The 25,684-nt window shown below is 47.2% G+C and overlaps 1 long non-coding RNA gene across 2 annotated transcripts in view; it reads left to right on the forward strand.

The window, feature by feature from the left end:
• The first annotated feature begins 5,433 nt into the window (after positions 1-5,433).
• Positions 5,434-25,684, forward strand: part of LOC140850007 (uncharacterized) — a 36,524-nt gene continuing 16,273 nt past the window's right edge. For both annotated transcript variants that reach the window (XR_012132618.1, XR_012132617.1), the window contains exon 1: positions 5,434-5,452. This is a non-coding gene — a long non-coding RNA (uncharacterized lncRNA). The remainder of the gene's footprint in view (positions 5,453-25,684) is intronic.

The raw sequence follows: 25,684 nt of genomic DNA on the forward strand, positions 1-25,684 counted from the left end.
TGGGATACAAACCTTTAAAGCGTATATAAGGACAGCTTCTAAGTCTGGGAAGTTGACACGAAAACATCTAGAAGTATCTCTATAGATGGCTACCTGTCATGGCTAGGTCTGCACTCCCCATACATGCGTGCACACACACGTGCATAGGCACGGACTCACTGGTCACACGTCCCCCAGTCCACCCCACACAGCCAGCCCAGGACGGAGAAGCGGCTTCTTTGCCCAGGCAGCCCTGGGAAACTCCTGGATAGCCTGCTGGCTCCTGTGCTCCAACCCTTGTCCTATTCTAAGTCCTGCTCCACCCCAAGAATCGCCTCTGGCCTTTCCTTTGGACCGTCAGGGGGCACTGTGAGCGGTGCTGACACTCAGCAGCTCGACGTACACTTCCAGGAGGCAGTAGACCCGCAGGTGAGACTGCTTTATTGCCCCGTGCCTGAAGATCCCCATCTCCATCCCACCGAGGCACGTACCATCTGCCCCCAACAGCCATCCCGCACTCTGGGTGCCTGAAGCCAAGGAGGGAGCCGCACCCTCCCCGCTCCCCAGCTCTGCCTAGCGGTCCGGGAGAAACGCCCCCCACCCCAACTGCCCGGCCAGGAAACAATCACCGTTTGAGAAAGGCTGCCAAGCTGGGCACCAGGAACAGCCAGGATGGAGGCGGGGTAGGATGGGGGTGCAGGCGGCTGGCCGGCAGAGCTTTAACCCTCGAGAGCCGAGTCCGGGGGTGCCAGCCCGGCCAGCAGCCCCCGCCGCGGCGCCCGGAGCCGGGGCCGCCCCCGCCACAAAGGGACGGTGCGCAAGTGTGCAAGGGGGTGATTCTAATCCCGGGGGCTGGCGGCCTCCTCCTCGCGCCCCCGCCGCAGCTGCTGAGGTTGGTACCGACCAGTGGCTGCACGGTCCCGCCGGCAGCTCCGCTGCGGTGCGGGGCCGCGTGGGGGCGGGGGCGGGGCGGAGGCGCTGTCAGCAGCGGCGGCACCGGCGCATCGCCGCCGAGGGGACTCCGTGCCGGCCGGGTCTGCTCAGCCCCGGCCGCGCGCCCGCTCCTCCCTGCCGCCTCCAACTCGCCCTCCGCCAGCGGCCGCAGTTCCGCTAAGCCGGGAGGAGCCGGGCCGGGGCAGGCGGGCGCGCGGACCCGCGGCCATGAAGTGGCCCCCAGGGGCCCGGACCCAGATTGCCCCCAGGGAGGGAGTCGCTCGCGACCCGGGACACCCACCGGGACAGGGGGGCAACGGGGCCGGAGCGAAGGGACCGCCGCCCGCGATGGACGCCAGGGACGATCCGGACTCGCCGCCGCAGGACAGTGCCCCCGAGCTCCGAGCCCCGCGCCCCCCGCAGGCGCTGCCGCCGCGCACAGAGCCCCTTTATGCGTCCCCATCAGTACCCATGCCATGTCCTCCTGGTGAGAGCTTGTGTGTGTGTGTGTGTGTGTGTGTGTCCGCGCGCGCGCGGTCTTGGTTTTGCGTGCAGTGGGCAGCTGGAAGGGGGATCGGGAACAGGGCCGGACTGGGAGGCGCTGCCTCTGAGGGGCTGTGAGACAAAACCTGGGGGATGCCTGCTCTCTGCCGGCAGTAAGGGGGAGAGCTGGTTCTCAGCAGCCTTAACAACTGGCCCAGGCTCTGGGCTCCAGAGTCCCTTTCCACCTCAGCAGGTGATTCCTGGTGGCCTGGAGGGCTCAGGGGCCAGTACCCTGACCGCACCCCTGCATCCCAGCAATCATCCCCACCCACTCGGAGCCTCCAGGCACTGACAAGTTAATGCTCTTCAGGGGACCCCAGCTCTGCACCTCTGCAGGGGAGGCTGAGGTGCTGAGAGGTAGCAAAGGTGGCAAAGGGAACTTGGGACCTTCATTGTAGCCAAGAGCAAGGAGTCATGGCCAACCCACCCTTCTGCCCCTGGGCTTAGGCCTGAGGTCCTGATCCCTCCAAAGTCAGAACATGCTCCTTCCCAAAGGCAGCTGAGAGGAGCCAGACGAAAGAAGGAAGGAAGAGACCACAGGGTCTCACGGTGCCAGTGAAAGGAGGTGACAGCCTGACACCAAGCTGCTAAGGTCAAGAGACACCTCCCTCCCCAACACACACTAACAGATAAATGAACAAGGCCTTGATTAGCGCCGCCTTATCCTTCCTCCACCCTTCCAGGCCTACTCTCAGCCGTGCACTATTTGGATGGATTCTTGCAGAAGCAGGAGCTGAGGGACTCGGGGATGTCTAGTTCACAGGACTCTGAAAGCAGCCCTTGCCAATAATTGCTAGCCCTGTTTTGGTGGCGCAGCCCTACCTACCTAGGTACCAGCCTGGGTGGAGAGTCCTTGGGACCCTGAGCTTGGGTTGTGGGGCCTGCACTTTTGAAAAGGGGATTGGGTGGGGATGTCCTGGGTGCATACCACTGTGAAGTCGTATGTTTTTATGTGGGTCTGGGAGGCACACAGCTTCATAAGTGACTCTGGTTGCGGTGGCGTGGGGGGCGGGGGAAGTGGCTGCTCTAGGGTTTCTAAGATTCGTCTTCCATGCCTCCTGTCTCCCTACCTCTGCTAGTAGCCACGACAGAGATTGAGGCATTTCCTCCCAGAACCTGCATAGCTGGTGACCATTATTGACCTTATTAGACTGAACATCAAGTCCCCCTTCCTTCATATGAGGTGAAGACACTTCCCCATGAGACCCTCGAAGATACTGTCCAATCCATGCCTGGCACATGGAGCTACCTGCCATCTTCCTCTGCCCCTTTTGGTGGCAGAGGTTGGGGTCTGCAGAACTCTAAAATAAGACTCCCTGATTTGCAAGATGTAGTGGCATCTGTGGGGGCAAGGGGAGCAGGGAATACTGAGCAGTAACTCAGAGCCAGCAGAGGCCTCAGCAGGTACTAGGGCGGCTTTCTCTTTCTGGCCCTGAGCAACCAGCCATGCTACTCATGGCTGACCATGTGCAAATTCTCCAGCCACTCTCCTTTCTGCACAGGTGGATGATCAGGTGCACCATGTACAGTTCTTCCCAGCGGGAGGCCCTCCTACCACCACTGTCTTCAAGGTCACCCCACGGGCTTACAGCGGGTCACAGCCCTTTGGTATTGTCTTGCACCCATCAAGCTTCTGTGAACCGAGACTGTCTTTCTGAGACTCTACCAGCTGCTAGTAGGGGCTGCCCACAGAGCCACAGCTGCAACCTGAAGTGAGAATTGGTGTACCATGGACGGTGATGGGGAGGTTCCCCTGCCTGGGTACCTCCTTTCCCCCTGCTCACCTGGTCCTGGAGGACATGTTTGTGCCATCATCACCATGGCCTTTTAGCATCTTTACATTATGCACTGAATACTTCCAACAAGAGCCATCCTATTCCATAATCCAAAATAATTAACATGTCCTGCAAATTCCTCCAGCTGCTGAAATGGCTATTTCTAGGAGGTACAGGTATACCCACTAAGGCATTCTCTCCCACCAGTGTTTCAGCCCAGATCATCCCCTGTGAAAAGGTTTTAACAATTTCACCAAAGCCACATGCTTCATCTACCACTAGTGATGGGCTCTCATGGCTGGCTTCCAATGGATGACACATTTCCAAAATCCCATTTTAGAGTCTGCATCCTAAGACCACATCCCATACCAACTGATGTAGGCTGAGTTCCCAGGGAAACAAACCCCACAAGATTCTGAGATTTACACGCAGGGCGTTTCTTGAGAAGTGCTCTTGAAACGGCACCCCAGGACTGAGGGGAGCTGAAGCGGAAGTTAAACTGCGATGTAACTGCAGGAGAGATGCCAGCCCATCCTACCAGCTGCTCAGGAGCTGGATGACCCTTCAGAGTCATTTCCACTGGAGCTACAACATTGGCATTTGTAATGCTGAACTCACCAGTCATTGAATGCTGCTGCCAGTAGGAAGAGGGATCGTGTTGGGTGGGCCACCAGCCTTCAGGGAGGATTGTTGCAAAATGTCAACAGGCAATGCTTCTGAAAGCAGGGGTTTGAGTGTGTCAGTCAGGAACCAGGCAGCACAGCATGGCATCCCCTCCTGGAAGTACAACGACCAGATGCTCTCTGCCCTCTTCTCATGACAGGGCACCACAGAGCCAATGAAAATGCCTGCACTTCTGAGTCAGACACACATAAGTCTCCACCCTGAATCTTCCAAAACAAAGAAAAAAAGCCCCTCAGAATAGGGCTAATCATGCTTATGAGGCAGGGACCATGGGTTTAGACAGAGTAGGGTGAGGGCCTCAGGAAACAACAAAGCAAGATATTCTGGGATTTGCTTTGGCCTGCTGGGGGGCCCAGCTTTGTTTTCTGACTCTACCCAGGTGCTGCTTCTCTTCCTCCAGCCCTAGTCAAGTGATTTGCCACGTGGGCAATTTAACAAGCAAGCCCAAAACAAACAGGAAGGATTCCATCTTGAAAATAAGATTGTATTTTAAAACCGACTTTGTTAAAAATAACTATCTTAACATCCTCTTTAACAACAGACAATAACTCAGCCCACCTTGGGAGCAAAGCAGGCAGCCTTGAGTGACAGGCTCCCAGACCAGGAAGCTGCTATCCTGGGAGGAAATCAGAGCAGTACATTTCTTGTAAATAACCCAGAAGACTAATAAGAAACTTAATGTCTCTTCAAAGATAAACATTTTGGGGCCACTTGGCAGATGTACATCCCTAGCCCTTTGTCTCTCAACTGCCTATAAAACCCCTAGACAGGGCACCACCCCGGACTCCTGTGCCCTCCTGGCCTGAGCAGGAGCTCTGTCCTCTTGCTTTATCTCTAAATGAAAGCCTCTGCCTCGCTCTCCTACATTGAGTGTTTGAGAACAAGAACTTTGACATCACTTATGACTCAGAGTTGTAAAGATTCAGTATACGCAATGGTTTATTAATAACCTATTCTGGGTCAGGCACAGCCTGGGGGTGGTTTCAGTACAGTGGTACAGTGGGGGGGGTACAGGTAGGTGATGGGAAGGCACAGGGACAGGCCTGTGGAAGTGTTTACAAAGGAATGCTGAGAAAATACCTGCAAGGATCTGGGACCATCAGTTTCTCCATAAATGGAAACCCTGGGTCACATGATTCAAAAAAATGCTGGACTGAAGTTCCTGTAGGAACATGTCTGGGGGTTTAAATGTGGCTCCATGCGCAACATGCCTCCAGGCAGCTAGTGAGAACACAAGGGTTACTGGTCTTCCTCCCTCCAACACCAAATCTCCGAAAGACACGCATGAGACTGCAGCACTCTGGGGCTACTTAGCTCACAAATCTGCATTTGCAGGAAGCACATCAGAGCTGCTGCTCCAGGCCCCCAGGACCCAGAGTGGCCCTAGCCCTCTGCTTTTATCCCACAGCTGTGAGACACAAGGACACGGGAGTGGGCATGGCCGTGTGAGGAAGCCATGCATCCCTGAGGGGCACAAGCTTCCCTGGAAGGAGGAGAGGGCCAGAGCAAGCTCCCTAGTCAGGCACGGGCAGGCTGAGGTAAGTCTGCAGTAAGAGAAAATGCTCTGAAAGGAGAGCCTGGGAACCTGCCAACCAGCCCGTACGGCCATGGGTGAAGCCGCAGTCCCCGGGAGCTGAGTTGTGTTCCTCTGAACTGCGGTTGGCCTCTCTGGCATCCAGGCTGCGTGCTGGGAGCAGCTGGGAGCAGCTACAGGAGCGCAGGCAGGATGCTTACATGCAGGAAAAGGTGCAGCGCGACTTCACACTGTGTTCCCCAAGCCAGCCTGGTGTTCTTCACCAGCACCACCCATGAGTGGGCCACAGGTGGTGCTGGAGCCATGGGTCCTGCCACCACCTCTCAGGAACATGCTCCTTCCACTTGCTTCTTAGAGAGGTGCTGAATCTGGAAAAGGCTGCAGAGGCATAGAAAATGGGGCAGGAAGTACAGAGCAGCATGCCCCAGGGACAAAAGTCTTGCAGTGTGTAGAAGGGGAACGTCTGTCTTTGACACACAGGAGGACCCCTCTGGCCCCTGAGTCTACCCTCCTGCCCCTCCACATGCCTGAGGTATCGCAGAGATTCTATGGCACTGTCACAGAGTCACTGCCGTGGACACAGCCTCCTGGTGACCCCCAGGGCTGCCCAGTGTTAAATTCATCAGCCATCTGTGTCGCTCCCATTTCTGCGACCTCGGCGTCAGTCTCTCCCAAACACACCCTGTGCTTCCCTGTCTTCTCACCTCTTAGCTTGAAAGCCCTCTGCTCCCCTCCTCTGAGTCCTTCAGAGGTCTCCTCAGCACTCACCCGCTCCGGCCAGGCTTCCCCACCAGCAGACCAGAGAGGTCTGCCCCCCCTGCCAGCATCACCCACCACACCTACCCGAGGCCTGCGGTGCCCTCCCCCAGGCGTCTCTCTGGTTGACTCACAGGTCTCTCATGAGCAGGGGTTTCACCTTCCTGCTTCCTGGAACTTAGTAGGCATTTAAGGATAGACACTGGCTTCTGCTTCCCAAAGATCTCTTAAAGGTTAAAAAGCAAAACTTTTATACTCCAAGGAATCTATCTCTTGATATTCCATGTTTGTATTTATGATTTGGGTGAAGTATCAAAGTAAATTTTACTAACTTGGTGGAGTCCTCCAGATGGCCTGCCAGCAGCGCCATAGAATTCAGAAAGGCTTTGACGTATAAAAATTAATAGAAATGACTTGCTTTCCTTGTGGTAATGTTCTGCACTAAGCTCTAGCACCTTGTCAGCTATAGGATGTCCTGATCAACCTGACTTCAAGTGTGAATGAGAGGTTGTGCTTAGGGGCAGGTTGACCACAGCTAAGCTGTGGTATAATTTCCAGAAATGCACGGGAGTCTGTGTTGATGGGAAGTTCGGTTGTTACATCCAAGGCTGGTGGGCAGGTTACCACCCAAGTCAGTTCGAGGACAAACACGCAGGAGTGGAGCCTCTCATTCTGAGCACCAGATGGCAGGAGGGTCTGGCAGACGGATCCCGTCCATGAGCAGAATTCGCTGTCACAGATATGCAGAAACCACATGTGAGGGCCATTCTGTGTGAGAGGAGTGGCCCAGGAACACCGCCAGGGAAGAAATAACCCCAGTGGCTGGCCCCTCAGTGTGCGCCCTGTGCAGTCACTGGGCCCTGAGCTTAGAGGGCCCTGCGCTTGGCTTACTGCTCCACTGGCCCCAGTTTCAAGCTCTGGACCACAACGGGTCCCTGCCATCCCAGTCAGAGGCCACAGAGTGGATGGTTACTTTTGTTGCTGGGCAGCCGAGGTCCCTACCCTGTGGGAGTCACCTTCCATACAGAGAGAGGAAAATAAGCAAGCAAACTGCTATATGGGCTAGGATCATTTCATATGATAGCTCTGACTGCTACAAGGAAGAACAAAATCCAGCCAAGGTACGGAGTGAGAGGAGCCTGGGGGTTGTTGCTCTCCCTCTGTAGAGATGTCTGAGCCTGAGGATGCGCAGTCGGCACGCAGCTGTCAGGAGAGAAATTCTGCACCGGAGAACAGGCATTGCAATGAAAGAGACCATCAGGCAATCACAGTCCCGAGGGCATGCTGGTGCGGCGGGGCCAGGTGGACGGGGGAACGCGGGGGTGGCCAGTGGATCAGGGGGGCCCAGGCCACAGAGCTGGGGGTTGTGGCATGGAATTTGGGTTTTATTTTAAGTGGCACAGGAAGCCATCAAAGGAGTTAAGCCAGGACCAGGCAGAACCAGTAGGTGCACCAAGGAGGCGGAGCTGGTGGAGAGGTGAGGTCTCCTGAGCGGCTGTCACCCTGCATGGGACCCTGGAGGGAAGGAGACGTGCCTGAGACGGGAGTGGCCCAGCACTCCTCAGAGTCAGGGTAGTTGATGAAAAGCCAGACTCCACTCAATGTCTCTACGCTTCAGGTTATATTTTTTTATATCATTAATCTACAATTACATGAAGAACATTATGTTTACCAGGCTCCCCCCTTCACCAAGTCCCCCCCACAAACCCCCTCACAGTCACTGTCCATCAGGGTAGTAAGATGCTGTACAGTCACTACTTGTCTTCTCTGTATTGCACAGCCCTCCCCATGCCCCCCCCCACATTATACATGTTAATTGTAATGCCCCCCTTCTTTTTCTTCTTTTTCCCTGCCCTTATCTCTCCCTGCCCACCCATCCTCCCCAGTCCCTTTCCCTTTGGTAACTGTTAGTCCATTCTTGGGTTCTGCTTCAGGTTATTGTTGTTTTTGCTATCGTGTTATTGTTTTAGTACATAACATACAGGTAGTACCTCCTCCGTAAGGTTGTTGTTATGATTTAAGTAGACGAGGTATCAGTTGCTCAGAACAGCCTGGGACACAGCGAGGGTTAAGAAATGCAGCTATGTTATTATTGGTGATGCACAACCAGGTGATATTTGGGAGCATCAACTGCATAACCTGCCTGTAAGTAACAGTCCTCTTCGCTTAAGCAGGAGATGCATCAGTTCTTATATCTGAGAGATGGATAAGCCAGTGATAACCAGGGTCTCAGTGATGACCACAGAACAGACAGTCTGACTGATACCAGCTGGCCAGCAGGAAGGGTCGGCCCCAGGAGGATCAGGCAGGAATAGTGGCCAGGGCCAGGGCGGAGGCCGAGTCACGAGGAGGTGGCACTGGATCGCAGGTGCTGAGGGAAGGACACCTTCAAGGTCATGGCAAACAGGTATGCCTTTTGCTCCTTCAGTTCTTCCCTCCAGGCGTGCTGAATGTTGCTTTGCTGGTAGCCAAGGTCTGCAGGGCCTGCTTGTAGTTCAAGCTGAGCATTCTCAGCATCGGAATCCAAACCCCCAAACTGCCAGGGCAGCTGAGGGGTGAGGGGCAGGCTTCTGAAATTTCCTTAAATAGAAGGATTGAGAGTGCATGTGGGTGAGAGGACAGAACAAGAAGAGATTCAGCAGAAAATCTTTCATTCTTGCTAATTGCAAGACAACAAGGTGCGTTTGCTTAGAAAGTTAGAAATACTCCACACAAATGTGAGGAAGCCCTCAGAGAAGAACAAAACCCGCCTGCAGCCCCACACACCCTCCTTAGAACCACCCGCACTCACAAAGTGGGAAGGGCCATTGCTGAGCAACGAAAGATGAAGTTGGAACATAGCTGTGCTCCTGCTTAATGACAACTTCTTTCTCCTCTAAGTGAGAAAATCATCACTTTCCCCAAGCTAAGAGAAATGTGGAACAGGAATGTATTGAAAAAAAGAGAAGACAGATGCAAATTTCCATTGCCAGGTCAACATGTGAAGAGCTTGGAAGCCATCACTCATGGACTTCTAACAAGAAAAAAAGCTAAATAAACCAAAAAATTCTTCTTACATATATCAGAGTATTGGGGTCATAGGCCAAAGGCTGATCTAATAACTGGAGAGGAGATAAATGCAGAGAATCACTGCTTTGCAGGAGCAGAAACTGGTGCTGGAGCCCAGTAGGGACACTTAACTGCAGTTGATGGATTGCTGGAGGCTTGATGTGGACTAGCCTGAGACACAGCCAGCTGATCTTTCACCAGTAGCAAAGGCAGTTTAATGAAGACAGGGGGGTCTTTTCAACAAATGGTGATGGAACGATTGGACATCCACATGCAAAAAAAAAAAAAGAAATTTAGGCAAAGAACTTAACAACTCACAAAAACTAACTCAAAACAGATCAAAGACTTAAATGTAAAATGCAAACAAACTATGAAACATCTAGGTGACCTTGGTTTTGGTGATTACCTATTAGATAAAATATCAAAGGCACAATCCATGAAAAGAAAAATTGGTAAGTTGAATACTATTAAAATGAAACACTGCTCCGTCAAAGAAAGAAGACAAGCCACAGACTGTGAGAAAATATTTGCAAAACACACATCTGATAAAGCACTGGTACCCAAAATATGCAAAGAACTCTTAAAATTGAACAGTAAGAGAACAAACATCCCAACTAAAAAATGAACAAAAGATCTCAACAGACATTTCACTAAAGAAAAAATTCAGGTGGCAAATAAACATATGAAGTGATGCTTCTCATCATATGTCATCAGAGAATCGCAAATTGAAACAATGTGGTACCACCACAGACCTATGAGAATGGCCAGAATCCAAAACACTGACAACACCAAATGCCGATGAGGATGCGGCAACAGGAACTCGTTCGTTGCTGTACGGATGCAAAATGGTGCAGCTACTCTGGAAGACAGCTCGGTACTTTATTACTAAGTTAAACATACTCTTATCATAAAAGCAACAGTGCTCCTTTGTATTTACCCACATGAGTTGAAAACTTATGTCCACCCAAAAGCTTGCACATGGGTGTGTGGAGCAGTTTTAGTCAAAATTGCCAAAACTTGGGAACAACCGCCATGTCATTCAATCAGTGAATGCATAAGCAAACAATTGCACATCAATAGGAGGGGATACTACATTCAGTGAGATGAACTTTCAATCCACGCAATGATGGAAGAGATTTCAATGTGTGTTGCTAAGTGAAAGATACCAACTTGAAATGCCACCTACTGTATGATTTCAATTATATGACATTTTGGAAAAGGCAAAACTATAGAGACAGTGAAATGATTGGTGGTTGCTGGGGTTCAGGAGGCTGGAAGAGGGGAGAAACAGCAGAGCACATAGAAATTATAGGGCAGGGGAAACTACTCTGTATGATAATAATAGAATGGAGGACCCACGACATTATGTGTTTGTGAAAACCCATAGAATGGACAACAAAAGAGTGAACCCTAATGTAAACTATGGACTTTGGTTAATAATGTATCAATGTTGATGTATTAATTGTAACCAATGTACTATAGCATGCTAATCACGATGCAAGATGTTAATAATGAGGGATGCTTAGGGTGTACGGGAACTCTGTACTTCCTGCTCAGGTTTTCTGTAAACCTAAAACTGCTGTAAAAATTCAAGTCTATTACTGAAAAAACATGATAAAACACAATTTTAAGACCTCTGTAGCCAGACATCATTTCTAGGTAGGATGGTGTCAATATAATTCAGGGCATTAACTAAAAAGGGAGAAAAACTCAATGACATTTTGATAATTTTATTTTTTATTTTTTTTTATTTTTATTTTTTGAGAGGGCATCTCTCATATTTATTGATCAAATGGTTGTTAACAACAATAAAATTCTGTATAGGGGGGTCAATGCTCAATGCACAGTCATTAGTCCATCTCAAGCCTAGTTCTCTTCAGTCTCCAATCTTCTGAAGCATAACGAACAAGTTCTTACATGGTGAACAAATTCTTACATAGTGAATAAGTTCTTACATAGTGAACAGTACAAGGGCAGTCATCACAGAAACTTTCGGTTTTGATCACGCATTATGAACTATAATCAATCAGGTCAAATATGAATATTCGTTTGATTTTTATACTTGATTTATATGTGGATCCCACATTTCTCCCTTTATTATTTTTATTTTTAATAAACTGCTGGAGTGGTAGGTAGATGCAAGATAAAGGTAGAAAACATAGTTTAGTGTTGTAAGAGAGCAATTGTAGATGATCAGGTGTGTGCCTGTAGACTATGTGCTACTCCGAGCTAGACAAGGCAATAAAACATCCATGGATGCAGAAGCTTTCTCTCAACACAGGGGGGGTGAGGTTCTAAGCTTCACCACTGTTGTTCCCCAAGTTCTCACCTGATAGCCCCCCTGTGACTGTGCCTGTCTTAGGTTGTTCCTCCCTTGAGGAATCTTACCCGTCTCTGGCTAACCAGTCATCTTCCGGGGCCATACAGGGAAATGTGAAGTTGGTTAGTAAGAGAGAAGCCATATTGTTTGAAAAGCTTAGCTTTTTACTTCTTTGCACATTTATGCCCTGTGGCTTCTATGCCCAGCACTTGTCTCGAGGCATCTTTACCACCTGGAGGAATTATGATACTCAGTAAATTCGATATGAGGCACGAATTCTATTTAAGGGTTGTAATTAGGAAGGAGGAAGAAAAGCTATAGAGGTAGCATATGGAAGAAAACATGGGAGGGTTGATTATTTCTTTGACATATCTTCTTGTAGAGGACCTTAAGCATGTATAGGTTTTAAACTACTAACTAACTTGCGCACACATATTAACATAATAGGAATAGGGTGACATAAACAAAGCAAATCTATAATTACCAGCCATCTCCAGTGAAGCCAAGAAAACCATTTAGGCACCCTAGGCATTTGTGAAAATTAGTCTATGATATGATGGATATTGTCCAACTGTACTTGAACAGTCTGAGAGAAGTCAGACAAACTAAAGCAACCCATTTCTGGGATCTGTTCACATCCCATATGTTCTTTTAACCGTAGATAGTCTATAGTCATAAGATTTTGGAGCGCTACAACTTGCACCCCTCCCAACTCCTGATTGAGTTCCAACAGTACAGATCTGGTGAAATTCGTTGTCTCACTGTATGCACATGCCAGCCTAGACATCTCCCTCCTCATTCCAATGGCAAGTCCAGGAAACGGTGGGATGGACGCAGCCACACCTGCAGCATCACACGGATCCCTGTGGAGGCTTTTTGATGATCATCCCCCGGCACGAGTCCTCCAGAGAGTGCTGATGCTGAAAGCTCCTCCTCATATCGTATCTTAGTTCATTTTCTGGGTAGCCAAGCTAGGCCTTGATCTTCTGCATAGGAACAAACAGACCCTTTGCCCACACTTTGCATGCCCTCTATACCACTGTGCGGAACTCATTGGAGGTCAGCACACAGGAACTGATTTTTTTTAAATCTTTAATCTACACTTACATGAAGAATACTATGTTTACTATGCTCTCCCCTATACCAGGTCCCCCCTAAAAACCACCTTACGGTCACTGTCCATCAGCATAGCAAAATGTAGAATCCCTACTTGTCCTCTCTGTGTTGTACAGCCCTCCATCCCCTTTCTCCCTCCCCCCACTATGCATGCTAATCTTAATATCCCCCTTCTTCTCCCCCCCCCCATCCCCCATGCCCACCTATCCTCCCCAGTTCCTTTCCCTTTGGTACCTGTTAGTCCATTTTTGGGTTCTGTAATTCCACTGCTGTTTTGTTCCTTCAGTTTTTCCTTTGTTCCTATACTCCTCAGATGAGTGAAATCATTTGCTGTTTCTCTTTCTTTGCTTGGCTTATTTCACTGAGCATAATACTCTCCAGCACCATCCATGTTGCTGCAAATGGTTGGATTTTTCCACTTCTTATGGCTGAGTAGTATTCCATTGTGTATATGTACCACATCTTCTTTATCCATTCATCTACCGATGGACATTTAGGTTGCTTCCAATTCTTGGCTATTGTAAATAGTGCTGCGATAAACATAGGGGTGCATCTGTCTTTCTCAAACTTGATTGCTGCGTTCTTAGGGTAAATTCCTAGGAGTGGAATTCCTGGGTCAAATGTAGGTCTGTTTTGAGCATTTTGATGAACCTCCATACTGCTTTCCACAATGGTTGAACTAATTTACATTCCCACCAGCAGTGGAGGAGGGTTCCCCTTTCTCCACAGCCTCGCCAACATTTGTTGTTGTTTGTCTTTTGGATGGCAGCTATCCTTACTGGTGTGAGGTGATACCTCATTGTAGTTTTAATTTGCATTTCTCTGATAATTAGTGATGTGGAGCATCTTTTCATGTGTCTGTTGGCCATCTGTAGTTCTTTTTTAGAGAACTGTCTGTTCAGTTCCTCTGCCCATTTTTTCATTGGGTTATTTGTTTTTTGTTTGTTGAGGCATGTGAGCTCTTTATATATTCTGGACATCAAGCCTTTATCGGATCTGTCATTTTCAAATATATTCTCCCATACTGTAGGGTTCCTTTTTGTTCTATTGATGGTGTCTTTTGCTGTACATAAACATTGCAGCTTAATGTAGTCCCACTTGCTCATTTTTGCTGTTGTTTTCCTTGCCCGGGGAGATATGTTCAAGAAGAGGTCACTCATGTTTATGTCTAAGAGGTTTTTGCCTATGTTTTTTTCCAAGAGTTTAATGGTTTCATGACTTACGTTCAGGTCTTTGATCCATTTTGAGTTTACCTTTGTATATGGGGTTAGACAAAGGTCCAGTTTCATTCTCCTACATGTAGCTGTCCAGTTTTGCCAGCACCATCTGTTGAAGAGATTGTCATTTTGCCATTGTATGTCCATGGCTCCTTTATCAAATATTAATTGACCATATATGTTTGGGTTAATTTCTGGAGTCTCTAATCTGTTCCACTGGTCTGTGGCTCTGTTCTTGTGCAAGTACCAAATTGTCTTGATTACTATGGCTTTGTAGTAGAGCTTGAAGTTGGGGAGTGAGATCCCCCCTCCTTTATTCTTCTTTCTCAGGATTGCTTTGGCTATTTGGGGTCTTTGGTGTTTCCATGTGAATTTTTGAATTATTTGTTCCAATTCATTGAAGAATGTTGCTGGTAATTTGATAGGGATTGCATCAGATCTGTATATTGCTTTACCAGGATGGCCATTTTGATGATATTAATTCTTCCTAGCCATGAGCATGGGATGAGTTTCCATTTGTTAGTGTCCCCCTTAATTTCTCTTAAGAATGACTTGTAGTTTTCAGAGTATAAGTCTTTCACTTCTTTGGTTAGGTTTATTCCTAGGTATTTTATTCTTTTTGATGCAATGGTGAATGGAATTGTTTTCCTGATTTCTCTTTCTATTGGTTCATTGTTAGTGTATAGGAAAGCTACAGATTTCTGTGTGTTAATTTTGTATCCTGCAACTTTGCTGTATTCCGATATCAGTTCTAGTAGTTTTGGAGTGGAGTCTTTAGGGTTTTTTATGTACAGTATCATATCATCTGCAAATACTGAAAGTTTAACTTCTTCTTTACCAATCTGGATTCCTTGTATTTCTTTGTTTAGTCTGATTGCCGTGGCTAGGACCCCCAGTACTATGTTAAATAACAGTGGGGAGAGTGGGCATCCCTGTCTGGTTCCCGATCTCAGAGGAAATGCTTTCAGCTTCTCGCTGTTCAGTATAATGCTGGCTGTGGGTTTACAATATATGGCCTTTATTATGTTGAGGTACTTGCCCTCTATTCCCATTTTGCTGAGAGTTTTTATCATGAATGGATGTTCAATTTTGTCAAATGCTTTTTCAGCATTTATGGAGATGATCATGTGGTTTTTGTCTTTCTTTTTGTTGATGTGGTGGATGATGTTGATGGATTTTTGAATGTTGTACCATCCTTGCATCCCTGGGATGAATCCCACTTGGTCATGGTGTATGATCCTTTTGATATACTGTTGAATTCTGTTTGCTAATATTTTATTGAGTATTTTTGCATCTACATTCATCAGGGATATTGGTCTGTAATTTTCTTTTTTGGTGGGGTCTTTGCCTGGTTTTGGTATTAGGGTGATGTTGGCTTCATAGAATAAGTTTGGGAGTATTCCCTCCTCTTCTATTTTTTGGAACACTTTAAGGAGAATGGGTATTATGTCTTCTCTGTTTGTCTGATAAAATTCCGAGGAAAATCCATCTGGCCCTGGGGTTTTGTTCTTGGGTAGTTTTTTGATTACCGTTTCAATTTCTTTGCTCGTAATTGGTTTGTGTTTCTTCCTTGGTCAGTCTTGGGAGGTTGTATTTTTCTAGGAAGTTGTCCATTTCTTCTAGGTTTTCCAGCTTGTTGGCATATAGGTTTTCATAGTAGTCTTTAATAATTCTTTGTTTTTCTGTGGGGTCTGTCGTGATTTTTCCATTCTCATTTCTGATTATTTTGATTTGTGTTGATTCTCTTTTTCTCTTAGTAAGTTTGGCTAGAGGCTTATCTATTTTGTTTATTTTCTCAAAGAACCAGCTCTTGGTTTCGTTGATTTTTGCTATTGTTTTATTCTTCTCAATTTTGTTTATTTCTTCTCTGATCTTTATTATGTCCCTCCTTCTGCCGACTTTAGGCCTCATTTGTTCTTCTTTTTCCAGTTTCAATAGTTGTGATGTTAGACTATTCATTTGGGATTGTTCTTCCTTCTTCAGGTGTGCCTGGATAGCTATATACTTTCCTTTTAAGACTGCTTTCGCTGCATCCCACAGAAGTTGGAGCTTTGTGTTGTTGTTGTCATTTGTTTCTATATATTCCTTGATCTCTATTTTGATTTGTTCATTGATCCATTGATTATTTAGAAGCATGTTGTTAAGCCTCCATGTGTTTGTGAGCCTTGTTGTTTTCTTTGTAGAATTTATTTCTAGTTTTATACCTTTGTGGTCTGAAAAGTTGGTTGGTAGAATTTCAATATTTTGGAGTTTCCTGAGGCTCTTTTTGTGAGCTAGTATGTGGTCTATTCTGGAGAATGTTCCATGTGCACTTGAGAAGAATGTATATCCTGTTGCTTTTGGATGTAGAGTTCTATAGATGTCTGTTAGGTCCATCTGTTCTAGTGTGTTGTTCAATGCCTGTGTGTCCTTACTTATTTTCTGCCCAGTGGACCTATCCTTTGGGGTGAGTGGTGTGTTGAAGTCTCCTAAGATGAATGCATTGCAGTCTATTTCCCTCTTTAGTTCTGTTAGTATTTGTTTCACAAATGCTGGTGCTCCTGTGTTGGGTGCATATATATTTAGAATGGTTATATCCTCCTGTTGGACTGAGCCCTTTATCATTATGTAGTGTCCTTCTTTATCTCTTGTTACTTTCTTTGTTTGGAAGTCTATTTTGTCTGATATTAGTACTGCAACCCCTGCTTTCTTCTCACTGTTGTTTGCCTGAAATATGTTTTTCCATCCTTTGACTTTTAGTCTGTGCTTGTCTTTGGGTTTGAGGTGAGTTTCTTGTAAGCAGCATATAGATGGGTCTTGCTTTTTTATCCATTCTATTACTCTGTGTCTTTTGATTGGTGCATTAAGTCCATTTACATTTAGGGTGACTATTGAGAGATATGTACTTATTGCCATTGCAGGCTTTAGATTCATGGTTACCAAAGGTTCAAGGTTAGCTTCTTTAGTATCTTACTGCCTAACTTAGCTCGCTTATTGAGCTGTTATATACACTGTCTGGAGATTCTTTTCTTCTCTCCCTTCTTATTCCTCCTCCTCCATTCTTCATATGTTGTATGTTTTGTTCTGTGCTCTTTTTAGGAGTGCTCCCATCTAGAGCAGTCCCTGTAAGATGCCTTGTAGAGGTGGTTTGTGGGAAGCAAATTCCCTTAGCTTTTGCTTGTCTGGGAATTGTTTAATCCCGCCATCATATTTAAATGATAGTCATGCTGGATACAGTATCCTTGGTTCAAGGCCCTTCTGTTTCATTGCATTAAATATATCATGCCATTCTCTTCTGGCCTGTAGGGTTTCTGTTGAGAAGTCTGATGTTAGCCTGATGGGTTTTCCTTTATAGGTGACCTTTTTCTCTCTAGCTGCCTTTAAAACTCTTTCCTTGTCCTTGATCCTTGCCATTTTAATTATTATGTGTCTTGGTGTTGTCCTCCTTGGATCCTTTCTGTTTGGGGTTCTGTGTATTTCCGTGGTCTGTTCGATTATTTCCTCCCCCAGTTTGGGGAAGTTTTCAGCAATTATTTCTTCAAAGAGACTTTCTATCCCTTTTCCTCTTTCTTCTTCTTCTGGTACCCCTGTAATACGAATATTATTCCTTTTGGATTGGTCACATAGTTCTCTTAGTGTTGTTTCGTTCCTGGAGATCCTTCTATCTCTCTCTATGTCAGCTTCTGTATATTCCTGTTCTCTGGTTTCTATTCCTTCAATGGCCTCTTGCATCTTATCCATTCTGCTTATAAATCCTTCCAGGGATTGTTTCACTTCTGTGATCTCCTTCCTGACATCTGTGATCTCCCTCTGGACTTCATCCCATTGCTCTTGCATTTTTCTCTGCATCTCTGTCAGCATGTTCATGATTTTTATTTTGAATTCTTTTTCAGGAGGACTGGTTAGGTCTGTCTCCTTCTCAGGTGTTGTCTCTGTGATCTTTGTCTGCCTATAGTTTTGCCTTTTCATGGTGATAGAGATAGTTTGCAGAGCTGGTACGAGTGACCGCTGGAAGAGCTTTCCTTCTTGTTGGTTTGTGGCCTTCCTCTCCTGGGAGAATAGCGACCTCTAGTGGCTTATGCTTAGCAGCTGTGTGCAGACAGGGCTTCTGCTACCTGCCCATTTGCTACGGAGTTTATATCCACTGTTGCTGTGGGCGTGGCCTGGTTAGGGATGCTCCTCCAAAATGGTGGAGCCCCGTTGGATGGGGAGCGGCCGGGAGGCTATTTATCTCTGTAATGGGCGTCTGTGCTCCCTGTTGCCCAGGGGGTTAGAGTGCCCAGAGATCCCCAGATTTCCTGCCTCTGGGCTAAGTGTTCTGTCCTGCCCCTTTAAGACTTCCAAAAAGCACTCTCCAAACCAAAACAACAACAGGAACAACAAAAGAGGAAAAAGAAAAAAAAAGGAAAAAAACACGCGATTTTCTTTGTGCTCAGGCGTCGGTCTCAGGCACCCGCTCACCGGTCTTGATGCCCTGTTTCCCTAGTATTGGGTTCCCTGTCCCTTTAAGGCTTCCAAAAAGCACTCACCAAAAAAAAAAAAAAAAAGGGAAAAACGCACGATTTTCTTTGTCCTCAGGCACCAGTCTCAGGCACCCGCTCACCGGTCGTGCTGCCCTGTTTCCCTACTATTGGGGTCCCTGTCCCCTTAAGGCTTCCAAAAAGCACTCGCCAAAAAAAAAAGGGAAAAATGCGTGATATTCTTTCTCCACAGGCGCCAGTCTCAGCCACCTGTTCACCAGCCGTACTGCCCTGTTTCCCTGCTATTTGGGTCCCTGTCCCTTTAAGGCTTCCAAAAAGCACTCGCCAAAAAAGAAAAAAAAAACTGCTCTGGTTTCTTTCCACCCACTGGGAGCCGGAGGGAGGGGCGCTCGGTTCCCGCCGGGCCGGGGCTTGTATCTTACCCCCTTCACGAGATGCTGGGTTCTCGCAGGTGTGGATGTGGTCTGGATGTTGTCCTGTGTCCTCTGGTCTCTATTTTAGAAAATTGTCTTTGTTATATTTTCATAATTCTATGTGGTTTTGGGAGGAGAGTTCCTCTGCTCTACTCACGCCGCCATCTTGGCTCCACCCTGGGCCCTTGATAATTTTTTAAATAACATTTGATGAATTTTATTCATGATGAAAAATATCTTAACACTATTAATCTTACAAATGGTATCTATTAAGTTAAATCATATGAAATTACCATTCTTGTAGATCAGACCCCCAAAACAAATACCATATTTACAGTGAATTACTGAAAGAGCAAGAAAAGAATGCCTACTGTAATTGCTGCTATTCAGGATTGTACTGGAGGTCCTAGTCCGTGTCTGAAAAAAAGAAATGATACACATGAGTAATGGAGAGAAGGAAATAAACTGTACCTATAAACAGCATAATTGTGAACATAGAACCAGAAGAATTCATGTAACAATTTTTGGAATCAATGAGTTTTGTTGTAAAAATTCACATACACACACACACTGCCCGTGCCCTTATCTAACTTGGATCCGGCATCGTCAACACTCAATACCGGTTTGTTGAATTATTTTCCATAAAGGGCCATGGGTCAGTTCTGAGAGCGCAGTATCTGGTCCAGGATTCAGGCTGGCAAATTTCCAAGTGGCCAGGGACAGATGAGAGGGCTTCCAGTCGTGCAGCCCACCTTTCCCCCATCCCTACCCAGAAAAAGGTGGGAAATGTGTTGCTGATCTGTTGAAGGATGTTGAGCGGCCAGCAATTACCCTGTACCAGCCCCGCCGCACCCTGTGAACTCTAATTGAAAGTTTAATTGTCTGTCCTGCCTGCAGGATTAGGAATTAATTTTGTGGATATGATCTGATCACTTTGGTATCCCCAGCACCTGGCAAAGAAGTGGCTTATAAAAGGGCATTGGAAGTGTTTGCCACTCTCGAATATGTGTAGCTTACTTATCTTACTTCTGAGATGGGAATATAGAGTTAGCTTCCTTTTAGGCATTATACTGACAGGCCTTGGGAAACTACCTATGACACTTAGCCAGCACTGTGGTCTCAGCACAGCAGTGAATTCTCCTACCTCCAGCCTGACGTTACATACTGTACATTATCTGAATTTACTAAGTCTGTGGTGGAGTGCCAGCTTCCAAGGGCGCTTAAGGCCTCTAATAGTGTATGATTCAGTGTACTGCACAGACTTGGTGAAATATTCCTTAGAGTAAGGGGGATTTATAAATCTTATAAAGAAGCAAACTTTGTAAAATGCGTGAAATGCAGGTCAATCTCATCTTGAGCCTATTGACTAACATCTTTTATGCATTCAGACAATTAGATCAGGGACTCACATCAGTGGATGCATCTTTATTGAAGCCAATCAAAGCTTCAAAGAAACTACAGAAGAAAAGAAACTTCAAGTGCCCCTGAGGGACCAATTAACACCTTGAAATTTTCTTCTAAAAGCTTTTTTATTGGATACCTGACTAACACATGCTTAAATTCTAGGCTGATAAATAGAATCCTAGTAGGGTTCTTTGGGTTTTCTTTTTTTTTTTACCCATTTGCTAGTCTACACTGGGCTGTAGATAATCAGAGTATGAGGAAGAAACTAATTTTAAATAAGTAAGTGTAATTGTGCATGGGAGAAAAAGCAAATCATCAGCAAAAACATTTTTCATGATACCGTTCTGGTTAGTATATTCTGCTATGTACTTTACCCATAATATAGTCTATGATTATAGAATTTTCACAGAGATACAGGTATATTTTAATACTCATGGTTTTTACATAAACTTTTAAGTTGATAAACAATATGTCTACATAAAAGTACACAAATATGTGTATACTCTGCGTTTTAAAAAGTGAACATAGCCATGTAACCACCACCACCAAGGGAATAAATAGAACCCCTGTCCTGATTCAGCCACTATTCACATCCTCTCCAAAGGGAATTCGGTCCTAACTGCTAATACCATAAATTCACTTTGGCTGCTTTTGATCTGGAAGAAGAGAAGTATATATACTTCTGTTTCACTTCTTTTGCTCAGCATTTTATTCATAACATGCAACCTGTTGTAGGGTCTAGCAGCAGTTTATCATTGTTCTATACTACTGCATTATATGAATATACTACAGTTTTTCCCCACTGTTGACAGATATCTGTGTCGTTTCTCACTTGGCACTATTAATGACAGCTGACACATTCAATCCTGTAGATGGCTGAGTTTTGATGCACTGTGTTTCTGTTGGGCATATACCTAGAGGTGAAATTTCTGGCTCACCTTTGTGCATGCATATGTTACACTTTAGTCAATATTAAAAGCCAGCTCTTCGAATGGCTTTACCAGTCAATATTCCAGCCCTCAGAATGAAAATTCCAGTAGTTCCTTTGCTCTCCATCCCAGCATTTCTGTTTGTATTTCCTATTTAAACCGTCCTGGGGGGTATATAGTGTTACTTACTTGTGATTTGAATTTGCATTTCCCTGATGACCAACTAATTTGAGTGTCTTTTTCATGTATGTATTTATCAGTTTGGACATCCTGTTTTGTGGGATGCCCATTCAACTACTTTGCCATTTTTAAAAATCCTACTGCTTTGAAAGTTCTCTACATTCTGGATAGAGGCCCTTTCTTTGTTCAGTGTAGTAATGTGGGCACCTCCCATTCCTTGGGCAGCCTGTTCCTTCCCATAATGGTCTCTGTCAATGGACAGAAAGCCTTCACTCGAATGTAGCACAAGTTATCAGCCCTTTTCTCCATGTTTCATGCCTTCCCTCCTGAGCTCAGGAAGATATTCTCCCATGTTACACACCCGAAGCTTTACTTCTCACATTTCAGTCTATCATCATGGAAATCATTTTTTGTTTATTGGGTGAATTGAAGGTTAAGGTCACCTCCCCTTCTATTTGCCCTCTGTTGCTCTGAAGGCATGATCTGTGGGTTGTGTGCTCTTCGGTCCTTCCAGCTTCTGCTTCATTTTTAAATCCACTTCTTTCCTCAGTTACATTGCCTCCTTTCTGAGCTTCCTTAATTATTTTCTTATGCTGATTATTCTTAAGTATCTGGAGCTGGTTAGGTTGTAGTTTCATCTGTTCTGTGAGCATGTCTTTCTGACATTCTTTGCTGTAAGGATTCTATTCTGTTCCTTACTCTCATTGGTCTACAAACATCATATGGGATTCAGCTAGAATCCTTTCCTGTTGCTCATTTTTATATGAAATTGGTTTTCCTAGACTTTAGAAAGGAGAGATCAGTAGAGCTTTGCTAGTTCACCTCTGTCGCTCTTTCTGCTGCATAAGTAAAATGGGCAACAGCATGACTGGGTGCTTTCGTGACCACCCGGCTCTGTCCCCTCTCCACCTTATCTGGGCCTCCCATTTCACTGGCCCACTGGCCCTGTCCTGTTCAGCTCGGCTTCTCTTCCCAGCAGATTTCCTCCCTGCATACAGCTCTGTCTTGTAAGGGATCTTCAGATGGCTGTTTTTCACAGCTCACAAGGCTCAGCTTGCTCAAGCCCTCAAAACATGACAGAGGACCTTGCATTCACTGGGGAACTGGAGAAAGAAGAGCCCGTGTCAGTTTCAGCTGCTCCTCTCAGACTGGCCCCCAGCTGTGCCTACCAGTGTCCTCACCGGGATGCTGATGGATTCTGCTCTTAGATCATCACACAGTCTCTTGTTTCCCTCATGCTGACAACATGCAGCACATAGAACAGCTGAGGCATTCCCTACTTGTTCACACTCGGGGTTCTACGGGATGACTTTGTTGTATCTACTATCTTATTTTTCTGGATTTCCTATCCTCTATGATGTTATGAATGGTTTCAGAAGGATTAAAAATCTAAGCTGTAGCTGCTGAAGAATTTTCACAGCATTCTTTCAGTAGGGTCTGTTTTCATGTCCCTAGCATTTTAGAATTTGGCCCATGCCAAGTGGGGTGGAGAGGAAGAGCTTGGCTTTATGGCTGCTGTCTCCCTTCTCCATTCAAATGTCCAGCTGCCTCCCTCACACGGGGCCTGGGGAAGCCGGCTTGGAGAAGCGCTTGCAGAAGAGTCTGCGGATTATGCCTTGTCAATCCGGACTCGTTCCAGAACGAGAACTGACACGCTGCCCACCATGGTGCACTGTCGGTCAGGAGTAAGTCGACGGCAGAGAGACTTAGGACGAGGATGTGGGCTCCCAGGTGCCAGAGGGCCAAGTTAGTGGTGGAAAACAGGTGTGGATTCAGGTCCCTGAGGACTTGGATAAGGTCCTATGTTTGGGGCTTCTAGGGTTAGAGAAGATAAATGAGAATGAGAAAAAGTAGCTTCAAAAGCCCCCAGAAGGACCTATAACTCAGAGATTTGAATAGGCCTTATCTATAAATGTATTCTCCATTCTGACTGATTAGAAATACAAGGAATATAATTAGTTAAAAACCACTTTTTTCTAAATTCTGAAATACTTTGGGGAAACAGGTTCCATGTACTGGGGAGTAGACACTATGGTAATCTCTCTCCCTTTAAGAAAGTATTCCTTTTGGAACAAGTTATCTGCTGTTTGAAAACATGCAGCCAGTGTTCTTGAGCCCTTGATAGATGCCGGAGCAGTAGTCATGGTCAGTCAGGCTTGAGGCCTGGAACAATGGGCATTCTGAGCAGTGATATGAGGAGATGTCACTGAAGGCGACCTTCACCGAGGTGAGGGCGAGGTTAGGAAAATCACCCAGGGAGAGTGCCATCTCCAAGGGCTAGCAGTGTGGGGGGAGCATAAGGCCGTGAGGCGAGGGGGCTCTTCCAGGACCCAGGGAACTAGGACGCCCCACTCTTCCAGAGCCCCTGGAGTGGACTGCAGGCCAGGGTCAGGTGCCATGGCTGCCACAGTGCGCCAGGAGGATGCAGGGCACAGTGGGTGATCTCCATCTGCCCTGACACAGGGGAGCAAGCAGCAGAGGTCCCCGACCCCAAGGAGTTGATTTTCTAGTGGAGAAGGGAGACAAAAAGCAAGCATACAGTTTAAAGTTCAGTAGGAAGAAAAGCCGGGGGAGAGGAGGGGAAGGGGTGGAAGCGGGGTGCTGACGCCCCCAGGGGTTCATCTAGTAGAGGTTCTGAGAAACGCCTTGGGAGCATAGGCTTGACTGGGAGGCCAATTCAGGAGCAGAGAGAGCAAGTGCCCAGGGATGGGAGCTTGCTTGGGATGCTTAAGGTACATCGGCATTAAAAGGGGACTTGTTTTCTGTTAAGCTACTGAATAAAGCACGAGGACTTACCAGTAAATATCACCACCTGGAAGCAGGGTTTCCTCTGAACCTATAAGAGCAGCAAGGAACACAGGACAAAGCAGAAGTGTTCTCAGACGCCGAGACACCTTCCTACATGTCCAAATATTCAGGGGAGTCCTACCTGCCTTCCTCGCTGCCCCACACTTTGCCCTTTCAAGGAGACGGTGAGCTGTGAAGTGGTAGCAGGGAAAATGCAGCTCCTGTCCTGGAGGGGATGTAAAATCCCAGGAGGAATCCTGGATTGGGAGGTGCTCATCAGGGAACCCCCACCATTGCCTGGGGCCTCAGCTGCACCTGGGAGTCCTGGGGAACCCTGGTAGGGTAAAGGAAGGAGGGAGGAATGAGGGAGGAAGAAGAGGAGAGGGGGGAGGGGGAGGAAGGGGGAGGGGAGGGGGAGGCGGTTAGGAGAGGGAGCAGGAGCAGGGGTCCGAGCACTTATGGAGCCCAGACTGTGCTGGGATTATTCTAAGCACTGTGCGTCGTTGACACATTTAACCCTCAGTCCTATGGGTTGGTACCGGAATCATAACTTTCTTAAAGATGATGGGACTGAGACACAGAGGAGTCAGCCAGTCTGTGCCAAGGCCTCAGAGCACAAGTGGAGGCACTGGCCTGTGAGCCTGGGGCCTGACTCTAGAGCCAGGCCTAAGGGCACAAGTGGTGGCACTGGCCTGTGAGCCTGGGGCCTGAGTCTAGAGTCAGGGCCTAAGGGCACAAGTGGTGGCACTGGCCTGTGAGCCTGGGGCCTGAGTCTAGAGTCAGGGCCTAAGGGCACAAGTGGTGGCGCTGGCCTGTGAGCCTGGAGACTGACTCTAGAGTCAGAGCCTAAGGGCACAAGTGGTGGCGCTGGCCTGTGAGCCTGGGGCCTGACTCTAGAGCCAGGGACTAAGGGCACAAGTGGTGGCGCTGGCCTGCGGGCCTGGAGCCTGACTCTAGAGCTGCACTCTCAAGGCCACAGCTCCTCCAGATGAGCCTTGAAGCAGGAAGGACCACCCCAGGGCCGCACACCTCCACCTGGACCCGAGAAGCATGGCGCCTCTCCCTCCAGCCCCCATGCTCCAGGCAGGACTTGGAGGGCCACTTTTCTTTCTGATTATAATTAAGGCCACCCCTAATTATAATTCCTCCAGATTTCACTTGGGGTAGCTGGGAGGAGGGAAAGGAACGGTGCTACACCCAAGGTTTCCCTATTTGGAGGTACATACTGCACGTCCTCTCCTTTCCCTATCCCAGCTGTACCCCAGAAGCCCCCAGTCACAGTGGCCTTCTGCTGCACCATCCACCCACCAGCTCTCAAAAAAGGCCAGGCTTCTGTGGGGTACAGATTACATCAGGCAGAAGTACATCGAGGCACACTCAGATTGGTCACTGAGCAACTGCTGATTCAGGGAAGGACAGAATGCAGAGAAAACACTAAAAATGATCAAGTTCCCAAGAGCAGCAACAGCAGCGCCCCCATCCCCCGCCAGATTCTTGCAGGGGTTGTCAGCAGACAGGACTGGAGTCTGGAAGGAGAAGCTGTGGGGAGAGAGCCCCCTAAGCAGCCAGCCCTCGGTGACCCCACAGGACAGAGGGAAACCGACCC

This window comes from Manis javanica, chromosome 6 (genome assembly GCF_040802235.1).
Source record: "Manis javanica isolate MJ-LG chromosome 6, MJ_LKY, whole genome shotgun sequence".
NCBI classification, from domain to species: Eukaryota; Metazoa; Chordata; class Mammalia; order Pholidota; family Manidae; genus Manis; species Manis javanica.